Below are 10,649 nucleotides of genomic sequence, written 5' to 3'. Positions count from 1 at the left end.
GTAAAGCTACAGAGTTAGGACATGAAGGCAGGGAAATGGAGGAAAGAAAATAAGTAGCTTCCCTTATGGAACTGTACATGTGAAAACATCTGGAATTTTCATATATACATAACTACAGTTTTGAACTGACAGATTTGCCTGCACTTATGTGGCACTTGTAAACAAATTAATCTTCCAGCTGCTGCAGAGAGAAAAATAATAGATAAAATAGGTTTGATCTTGCAAACAGAAAGGGATGAGGTAGTGGAATGCTGTGCTCTTGAAATCACAGAGAAAATGTCAAAGGCTAGATCAGAGAAGATAGTTCCAGGAGCTCTGGTTCTGAGCTCACACACCATGCAGATTTATCCCCAGCAGAAATCTTTGTATAGGTGTCCCTGTACATTGAATGAAATGCACCCCCTTCCCCCCCCCCCCCCCCCCCCCCCTTTTTTTTTCTTCCCCTACAGAGGGCAAATAATCTCCATCAGGAAGACCAAACAGTGGCATCTACAAAAACTTAGTGACCTTACACACGTTCAGGTTTTCAGAGAACAGAATTTTAGCATCTTGGAACTGGAACACATCTTTCAAGGAGAGGTGACCCTTGGCCACGGTGGAGCAAACTATTATCACTCTAAAAACCTGTGAAAATGGTGGCTTGATTTTCTTGGCTAGATTTTTATGATAAAGTGTTTTGTGAAAAAATATCAGGTTAAGGTGATCATTGTCCAGTGTCACAAAATATCCTTTGACTTAATTCACAATTAAAACAACCAATTAACCCCCCCACCACCAAAAGAACAACCACCTCCCAAACAAACCCCCACAAATAAGCCTTCAAACCCCCTAACCCCCCCTCCCCCAACAAAACAAACAAACAAACCAACCAACCTAAATGTGTTCAAAATTTAAAAAAAAATTATGCAAATTTTGATGTTGAACAATGGTGGTTGTTTGTCCACACAGTATTTTGGCTATCCAGAAAGTTAATTAAAAAAAAAAAAAACCAACCAGAAAAAAAAAGGGGAAAAAAAAAAGTATTGGGTGACACAATATTTTTGAGAAACTACTTTATTCAGCCAGCAATATTTTCCAGCCTGGCACTACAGGCAAATACAATTTTTAGCGACTAGCCACCACACAGCAAGGATCCCTTAACACGTTGGCAGGACTTCTTTCTACCCAGGAAGCGTTGAGACCTCTTGAGCATGTGCTCGCTGTGCTGGCGGGAGGTGCCTCGCTCACTGCCACCCTCACAGCGCGGGCAATTGAGTGTTGAGGGAGGTCCTTTTCAGCAGGTGCAGGTGCCCCAGGCAGACAGGGCCCGCAGCAGACACCCCAGAGGTAGTGGGCCGCCCTTTCGCCGCGGCCGGTGACAGCTATGTCGCCCCAGCGGGCAGCAGCAGCAGCCTCGGGGCTGTGCGCTGATCCCGTAGAGCGCCCGACGCTGCTCAGCACCCTTCCCCAGATCCGGGGTCGCGGGTGAGGTCTGCGGGTACCATAGCCAAACCTTACGCGTTTTCCAGCCCCATCTCGTGGTAAAGAAGAGTATTTCCAGCTCCACCTTGTGGTAAGGAAAAGTGTTTCCACGTCGGAGCAAAAAATACCGTCTTCTGTGGAAGAGAGACCTCTGGGTGACAAGGGTAGAAGAGGTATGGTAATTAAAAAATCTGCAGAGGAACAAACGAATTTAAGAATCAGCAACAATGGCTTGAGCCTGCTGAGGTGCCTGCTGAAGCCCAGAAAGTTGTTTATGGTCTCTCTTTTTTTTTGTTGTTTTGTGTGCTATGGTGTTTTGACCCCTTGCCCTCTGTACACTGCTCCTGGATGAGCACCTTCCCACGTACCTCTCCTGTGGTGCCTTGGGCTGCTTTTTCTCCTGTCAAGCAGACGATTTCACTGTCAACTCTCTGTGGGTGTGCACAACACCAATGGGCAATGCCATGGGAAGCTCTTTCTGCCCACAGCTCTTGTCATCAGCAGTGTTGCAGGCCCACCAGAGACTACAGATCTGCTCTGTGTATTTTATGTGCTGCCACTGAGGCATGCTGCTTAATCCCTGCTCATTGACTTCTAGCTGTGAAAAGGTGGGTAAGGCCAATGAGGATGCGAACAATAGCAATAATAATGCCTCCCTCAAAGGAATGCTGTGGAAAGCCCTAATGTGATGCTCACATTCTACAGGGTGGGGGGCACTCACAGTGCAATGGAGATGTCCTGACCCAAAATCACTCCTGCCTTGTTTTTGCTGGTGGTTGTGCTGCTTCTCCTGGGGGTCCTTGACTTGCGCTCTTGGGCCCAAAAGGCCACCTCTACAACATTTGTTGGGTGTTTGTTGATCAGGCTCACCTCACATTTGTGCTGACATCTCTGAAAAATGACTTTGTTTCTCTCAGTGTACTGTTTCGGTGATTCATTCTTTATGTGCATTTACTCAGCAGACATGAGTGGGGAAATAAGATTGATGCTACATTTATATGTTAATTTTAATATTGAACCTATCCTGTATTTGAAGAATAAGATCAATTCTTCAATTTCATTTCTTACATGATATTGCATATTGTCATTACTGGAAAATAAAATTATTTCTGAATGTGTACTATCCAAACTTCAATTTTAGTGGACATATAACTCCGAAGCATCATTCTTCTCTCTTCCCTATAACAACCAACTCCATACAGTATTTTAACATTCTTGCACTGCTCTGGCACTGGAAGATATCACAGTCCTTTTCACTCTCAGTAGTGTTTCATTAATGTGCTCTCTGCAACATTCTACATTTCACTCTCAGTAGTGTTTCATTAATGTGCTCTCTGCAACATTCTACATTGTCACAGGCAAATTTGGTGCATGACTCAGCAGATCCCTGCAGGAGGAATCTTATTTGAGAGTTTTCCTCACTGGAGACTTATTTTATTCATTTCCACCATAGCGGCAGTGCTTGAGACATGCAGTCACAACTATATGCCAAGCATGGCTATGTACAGGATGAATCCTGACTTTACATGGGTGATTAGAGTACTACCTGTAGCGGGTAGATGGAGATCATTACATGCTAGAAAGATTTGGCACCTGCAGAGGGAGATGTACTTCAGGGAGTTCTGCTGACAGAGACTAGACTCTTCTGAAGCTGCAACAGAAATAAAATATTTACATCATCTTTGGGAATGTGATTTGCTGTGTACTATCTTCACAAGCTGTACAGAAGATTAAGCTGAGAGATAGAGAACAAGAAGTTTGCAAGGTCACATTCTTGCTCTGTCTACTAACTTGAGAAAGATAAAGTAGCCAGTTTAAAGTTCAGTTGTCTGTTTTTCCCTCTCCACGAGAAAAAGATAACTGCTACAAGGATTTAATGGTTATTACATAAAAGTTCTTTAAACAATTAAGTGCTCTGTAAATATGAGAGCAGAGCATAATATTTGCTGGAGCATTTAGCATAAGATTTTGTTTCTAATTTTTTCCTCACTCAGGGAAAGAGAATATACATTTTCAATAGCTGGACGATGCCTGCCTTCAGCAAGGGAGCTCCCTTGGCAAACTAGGTTCAGGATAATCTTGAGATAATTCTGAGTTGGTTGCTGTCATACAATGACTAAAAGTTGTGAGACCTGAGGAAAACACTACTTGGGTTCTTTCCAGCTGCCATGTCTCTGAGTCTATAAACGTCACACTTTCTTCTCTCTGATACCCAGATGGAACCAGAAATCTTGTTATAAAATTGTAGTAATTGTCCTTCTTTTCTCTAAAGGCAGTGAATACATGAGGCAGCAAAATGCTGAGCAAAAGTGAGAAAGAAGAATTTCAGACACAAGAATTTTTATTCTAAGTCCTTATGGCCCCACCTGTGTGACTCAGGCAGGGAGGTCTACAGACTCAGGAAGAGCTGGTATTCTGGCCTTTCCAGGGAAGATGAGCACGTATCTCAGCTTAGGGGCTGCAACCCTCTTGGGAGTAAGTGCCTATCACAGGAAAAATGCAGTGTGAGAGTGAGTAGCATGAGAGCAGAGTGATTGTGAAGGCACTTGTGGTAAGAAATGGAGGAAGACACTTTCCTGCTTTGTTGCACATAGTGAAGCTCAACCTCTCTTTCAGAAACAATTGTTCTTCTGGAGGCTGCTCCAAGCTGTTCACATAGCACAACTAGCACCTTCCCTGGGAACAGATAATTGACTTTCTTGTTCCCCAGTAAAATAAGAGCAATGCTTAGTATCTGGTACAGCTACATATTATACATATTAAAAAGCAGCCCTTTCTCAAGAAGAACAGTTCCTCAACTACAGAAAGTTATTCTACATCACTCTATACTTACTGCAAAGCCCTTTCCAGGGAACTTCAACATACCTTATATATTTGGCCCGATTCACAGCCAGCTGTTGCATTTTAAAATAATGTGGCTTAATCACTAGTACAGTTGTGGTCAGTTATGTATGAGTTACAAATTTCCTTTCTTGCTTAGTCCTGTGATTCCACCCCCCGGCAAAGTGTCCACAGAGGTATAAACAAGAGGAATATTCAGCCACATATATTTTGATTCTTTTAAGCTCCATTGCCAAATAATTCACAATCCAGTGTGTGGAAGGTGAAGTAAATTTTGTTGTTGTTGAAAACATAGCACTCCAAAACATAGGTAATAGTATTTCTGAGGGTCCAAAGGGAGGAGGTGACTGGTTCCTCTTACCCACGCATTTCTCCTTCTGCTAATCTCACCTGTGCTGAGTGAACACAGAACAAGCATCAATCAACGTGAACAAGTAGGGTTTGGGCTGGATTTAGGAGTGGTTTGAAGAACTCTGAAAAAAGTAGGGAGTGAAGAAGATGTAATCTATGATCTTCACTGGCTTTTGGGAGTAGCATTTTCTGAGTCTCCAGCCTGCCCTATCAGAGTCTATATCTTTATTGCTGTTGCCTTGAAAGGGGAACAGAGTGAGCTACAATAGGAGTCAGGAGGTGAAAGGAGCTGTTCTTGCTGCAGGGCTGTGCTCTCTCCTCCCTTTTCTGAAAAGTTCTCTATGTGAGCTTTTAGTAGACTTGTGTGATGTATGGATCTGGAAAGCTATGTCTAATTCCCTGAGTGATTGGTACGTATTTAACACCTGAAAACTCAAGCTAATATCCTGCTTTTTGAATTATTGTCTGGCATTGACATAGTTCCCAGTTTGGCCATGGCTTCTGTTTTAACAGATTTTCACTTTTTCTGCTGTCCTGTTGGTCTGTCAATATGTTGTGGGTGTGGTGAGAAAAAAAGACAACTACAGCTGTCCTGCTCTTGGTGCCTGTACTCTGTCTCCCCACTTCCTTTGCAGCATCTCTCCTCTATTTTTTTACACACTTTCTGAGGCCTGAAAGCCTAGCTATTGTGGCCTAGTTTTAATTTTAATTCACTAATTAAAATTACTCCCTGAGGGAACTTCAATTACTTTTTGTTTGTTTGTTTGTTTGACCTGCACCCTAAAAAGTCACTGATGCTGAATAAGTGGTTTGTAACTCTAGTTTTTCATCCCCGGGCTTCCCAAGCCTTCCTAAATTGGTGAAGAAAAAGTTCAGGTGAAACTGTATGTACAGGGTACTTGAAACATCCTTGGGAAATGGGTTATATTTTTCCTTTCCAAATTACAACTGGAATTGCAACTGTCTTTGAATGCATGCCCGAGCTGAGCTTAGAGAAGAAGGAGTCAGTCACAAATGACTGTAACATATATTATTCAGATACATGTCTAAAATAAATGCTGTCTTCCACAACTTGACCTGGACATCAAAGGCATGTCCTCGCCTCCACATAAAATAAGGCACTCTGGTGGCATTTCAGCCAAATACTGGATGGATATGTAAGAGACAAAGAGTGATATTTCATTTGAGATTGGAACCAGAGGAAAAGAATCTTTATGCCCCTGGACCTCCTCTCCTTGGCCTCCTTCCCTCTATCTGATAATCCCACCTAGTGTCCCCTCCAAGCACAACCCATGGCCCTCTTCTCTTTTGCTGGATCACATCATATCTGAGTGATGTTATAAGATGATATTATAAAGAAGTGGGATGTGTCTGTTCTTCCCTAATTCTGCATGGACCTGACAGGTCAGCCAGGGGTGAATTTAGGGTCCTCTTTCTCAGAGTAGTGAAGAGCAGAGCATCAGGGTAAGGGTCACCAGGACTCCTTCTCCCTTGGTATAAGCACTTGTTTTGGCAAACCTGGAGGCTAGGCTTATCAGCAGTCACTGCCCTTTCACAAGTAACACTGAGCTTCCACTGTGTGGTGGAAAGTTCAGCCAGACGCATTTCTGAAGCTCTGCTTACTAGACCAGCAGTTTTGCCAAGGGAGGTAGATGTTTCCAGGTCAGCATCAGCAGGCCTCCATGGATGAGCTTCACTCCTGCAAGTGCTGGCTTGTCAGGGCAACAAGCACCGCCAATTAATCAGTGCACCTACACAGAGGCATAGTAAACATGCATGAAAACATCCTGTATGTGAGGCAATGGCTACTTTACAGAATCTCAAGGAAACATCAGTGCAGGTAGTGCACAGATACCCCACTTCTCCTCCTGGGTGCCAGCACTTATGTGTAACTGTCCTGTGTTCACCAGTACACAGGGAGGAAAATAAATGGCTCTTGCAACACACTCAGAAAATCAATGAAAAAGGATGGCAGTCTCAGCTTCTGCTGATTGAAAATGGATAGTGCTGTGAACTCCTGGAAGAAGTACTCAGTAACACTGAGGTGCCAAGTGTTGCTCCCAGTTTTGTTGCCAGCTAGATTTACTGCATGGACTGATATAAAATGTATTACAATGATTGAACGCAGGGACCCTCTAGGCCTGCTGTCAAAAAATCGGGGTATCTTCAGGCAGTACATAAAAAAAGCCATGCTGTTCTTGGGTAGTTACACCAAAAGATTCTTAGGTTATATAACATAAGCACAAATACAGGATGAAGTTCCCTGTCTTTTCTATTGGGAGTGGTTTATCCTGTATTATTCTTTGGGGATAACCATCTGGTGGAAAAATGTGGGTTTGGCTTTCCTGTCATGCCTGAATGTAGTTTGTACCTGTGCCTGAGGTTTCATCCAGAGTATACCTCATCACAGAAAGACACTTCATGGAGCAATGGAGGTGCCTACAATCAGCTGGTGCCACGTCCCTTCCCAAAAGAAGCTGTCTGGCTTCTTCAACAGGAATTCAGTTTGATGTGCTGCTTGTACAAAAATGAAATAGACCTTGCCTTTTTTGGTTTACTCATAAACCAAGTCTTGTGCTAAAGCCTTTCTTGTAGCACTGCTGTTGCTCTTCTTCTTGTTTAACCATACTGCAATCCCTTTATAAGCGAATGTAACCTGTGAGGCTGGAACTATTTAAAAGTCTGTCAAGGAGGCCATTTCAACACATTAAAGCAGAGAAAGATACTATCATGTACTATTGCGTTTGAAGCCTTACAAGAAATTCTTCATTAATAAAGATCAGCTTTAGAAGTTTGTATTGCAATACTGCCTTAATCTTGCTGAGGATTAACAACAGAAGCAATGATGATGATCATGAAGGAGAGGAAGGAGAAAGAGAAGGAGAAGTAGAAAGAAGGAGAAGGAGGAAGAGAAGGAGAAGGAAAGAAGGAGAAAGAAGGAGAAGGCAAGCCAAAGGTGAAAGCAAGTCTGAATCAAGGTAAGATTCTCCTTCCAGAGCAAGGGGCCACTGTTTGCTCTGTTTCCACTGATAAAAAAGAACGGAGATGAGAGTAAAATAAGGTCTTTAGTTTGATGCTTGGGTTCAGTTTTCCTTGATGAGATGTAGCTAATCAAATCACAAATCTGAACTATGCAGCTGCATGAGGATTCTCCATAAGGATCAATATTACCTGCTGGCTGTAGCTATTGGCAGTTTCTGCACTGAGGCAGTGCAAAATTTGTCAGGAGACCCCCACTGTCACAATGTATTTTAGTTCCACTCCATATAATGATTTAGGCTCCTCAAGAAACAAGCTACATATTTCCTACTTTCTAATGTATTTTCTTTTTTTCATTAACATGTTAGTTGCTGCTTACTAGGCTTTCAGATGCATGTCCTCAAAATCCAAAGGTAGCTTTTCAATGGATCCTGAAGTATATACACCTATGCATTTCTCAAGAGTATTGGGCCATTCTTGACACATATGTTTCACTGCAGACAGAAAAAATAACTCATAATCATATGCAATCAGATTATTGCTATCATGCACACACACAGAGTCAGGAAGATAGATGAAGCAGGACCTGCCAAACTCACCGAACTCCATCTAGTGGGAGAAAATCAGAAGCAAACAAACAAAAGATGCAGCAGCGTTTGTTTGCATATGCACACACCTGCATGCATGTGCATGAACACACAACCTCATTTTGAACTCCCACAAAAAGTTGAAGATGCCGAAGATATTTTGTTTGTTCTGTATAACTGTGGAAAGTATCCCAACAAAACAGAGGAGGAATACTTGAGAAAGCCATATGCTCATTATGTGTCTCAGGGCTTCAAGACTCTTGATATTGCATTTCTCCCTTAGCATTGAAGATGCTTATTGTTTTTCTTATCTGATACAGTAGATTGGCACAACTTCTTTTGCCACTATGCAGTAGAACAGAAATAGTGGGGGAAAGCTAACTGGTGTCTGATCAGTCCAGAGGTGTCGGGCAATGTCACTAGTCTGTGATAAACGTAGGGGATCTGCATACCCTTTTAACTGAGGTCCTCTCACATTGGATCACTAGCACTAGCTGCTTTTCACTGTGAAGAAGTAAGCTTTTTTGCCAGTTAACTCTGTCTCAGGTCTTTGATATATATTATCTTAAACCTTCCTGTGTGAGCTACTCCAGCTGATCCTGTTCTGGCAGTGGGGCTGGACTCAGTGATCTGTTGAGATCCCTTCCAACCTGTAACATTCTGTGATTCTGTGATAGTCCATACTAGATTATTTCAGTGAGCTTTATCGGTGGATGAGCTGTAAATCTGCCTGCAAAGTGAGGCTAATGCCAGGTACATCAGTTTATTTCACATTCTTAAATGACAGACATATCATACTTGAAACAAAGTGTGTGAATGTTTAGTGTGTCCAATGGAATTAAGAATTTTCTAGGGTATCTTTATTTTTGTGCCATGTTGCACCCTGCCTGTGGTGCAGTCCTTTCAAAGGGCCTGAAATTCATGCTTTGTGCCTTCAAAGTATCCTGATCACACTTATTTGGCACATGCAAAGTTTTTTATTTTGAAGTGACAGAGAGGAAGCATGGGTTCAATGTGCTGGTAGGATGTTTTCTCATTTGTGAAAAGCTGTTTTTGCTGTCTTCTTTACTGCATGTAAGCAAAGTTCCTGCTTCAAAAAGCCTACCTCTCTGCTAGTTATTTCTGAGTAAGTCCCACCAAGTGTCAATATCAGAGTTTATGTTTAAAAATATATATGTATTAATGCAAGTTTTAGAAATCCATTCTAGGCATTAGAATAGAATAGAATAGAATAGAATAGAATAGAATAGAATAGAATTAACCAGGGTGGAAAAGACCTTTGAGATCATTGAGTCCAACTTATCATCCAACACTATTTAATCAATTAAACCATGGCATCAAGCACTTCATCCAGTCTTTTCCTAAACACCTCCAGTGATGGCGACTCCACCACCACATTCCAATGGCCGATAACTCTTTCTATGAAGAATTTCTTCCTAACATCCAGACTAAACCTCCCCTGGTGCAGCTTGAGACTGTGTCCTCTTGTTCTGGTGCTGGCTGCCCAGGAGAAGAGACCAACCCCCACCTGGCTGCAACCTCCCTACAGGTAGTTGTAGAGAGCAATAAGGTCTGCCCTGAGCCTCCTCTTCTCCAGGCTAAATAACCCCAACTCCCTCAGCCTCTCCTCTGCTAGTTTTGGATGTGGACTTCTGATGTTAGATATGCTGGAGCTTAAATATCATGCTAAATATCCTGGGTACACAAGAGTAAATGCAGTTGTGTTATCTAACATCTGTTGGGATACAGTTAGGAGTGTAATGTTTGGCATATCCTGTGGATGCCCATAAGTCCTGGTACTACAAGCCAGGAGGAAAATGAGAGATTCTCAGTGGAAGACAAGTAGTTATAGGACTGGGCTAAAGCTGTCAGGACAGGAAGAGATAGGAGCTAGCCTGGACTCCCTGTGATCCTTTTCCCCTCATGAATTACAGCATCTGGTGAAATAGGATGTAAGGAAAATCTGTGACACTTTTAACTATCCCTGTACTGGGAATAAGTGTAAGAATTGCCCTGTCTGAAGGCAGGGATTCGAGGTCACCAACACTTTTTGTACTTCCCTCTTTGACCCACTCAGTGTTCGAAAAGCACAGGAATTTCACATTGCCATCACTCTCATGGTGATTCCTATTTTAACTCTAGATTAATTTTTTTTGGGGGGGGGGGGGGTGGGGGGGATGAGAAAAAAAAAGGGGAAAAAAAGGGCGGGGGGGGGGGAAAGAACAAAAGAAAAAAGAGAGAAAAAGAGAAAGATTTGGCCAGTCCAGTAACCTTCCTGTAACTACTGGGGAGAATATTCATTGGGATATTTCCCCCTCATTGAAGCAATTAATGTCCTGCACTTTAACAAATCATTAGTGCTGGGAGAGATGGCATTAACGTCTAGTATTTTTGGTCTAATTTGGTCTGGCTCACGTGCTTTACGTTTAG

Source organism: Dryobates pubescens, chromosome Z, assembly GCF_014839835.1.
Source record: "Dryobates pubescens isolate bDryPub1 chromosome Z, bDryPub1.pri, whole genome shotgun sequence".
In the NCBI taxonomy this organism is placed as follows: Eukaryota; Metazoa; Chordata; class Aves; order Piciformes; family Picidae; genus Dryobates; species Dryobates pubescens.
The sequence above is the reverse complement of the archived record's forward strand: the minus strand, read 5'-3'. Positions refer to the sequence as shown.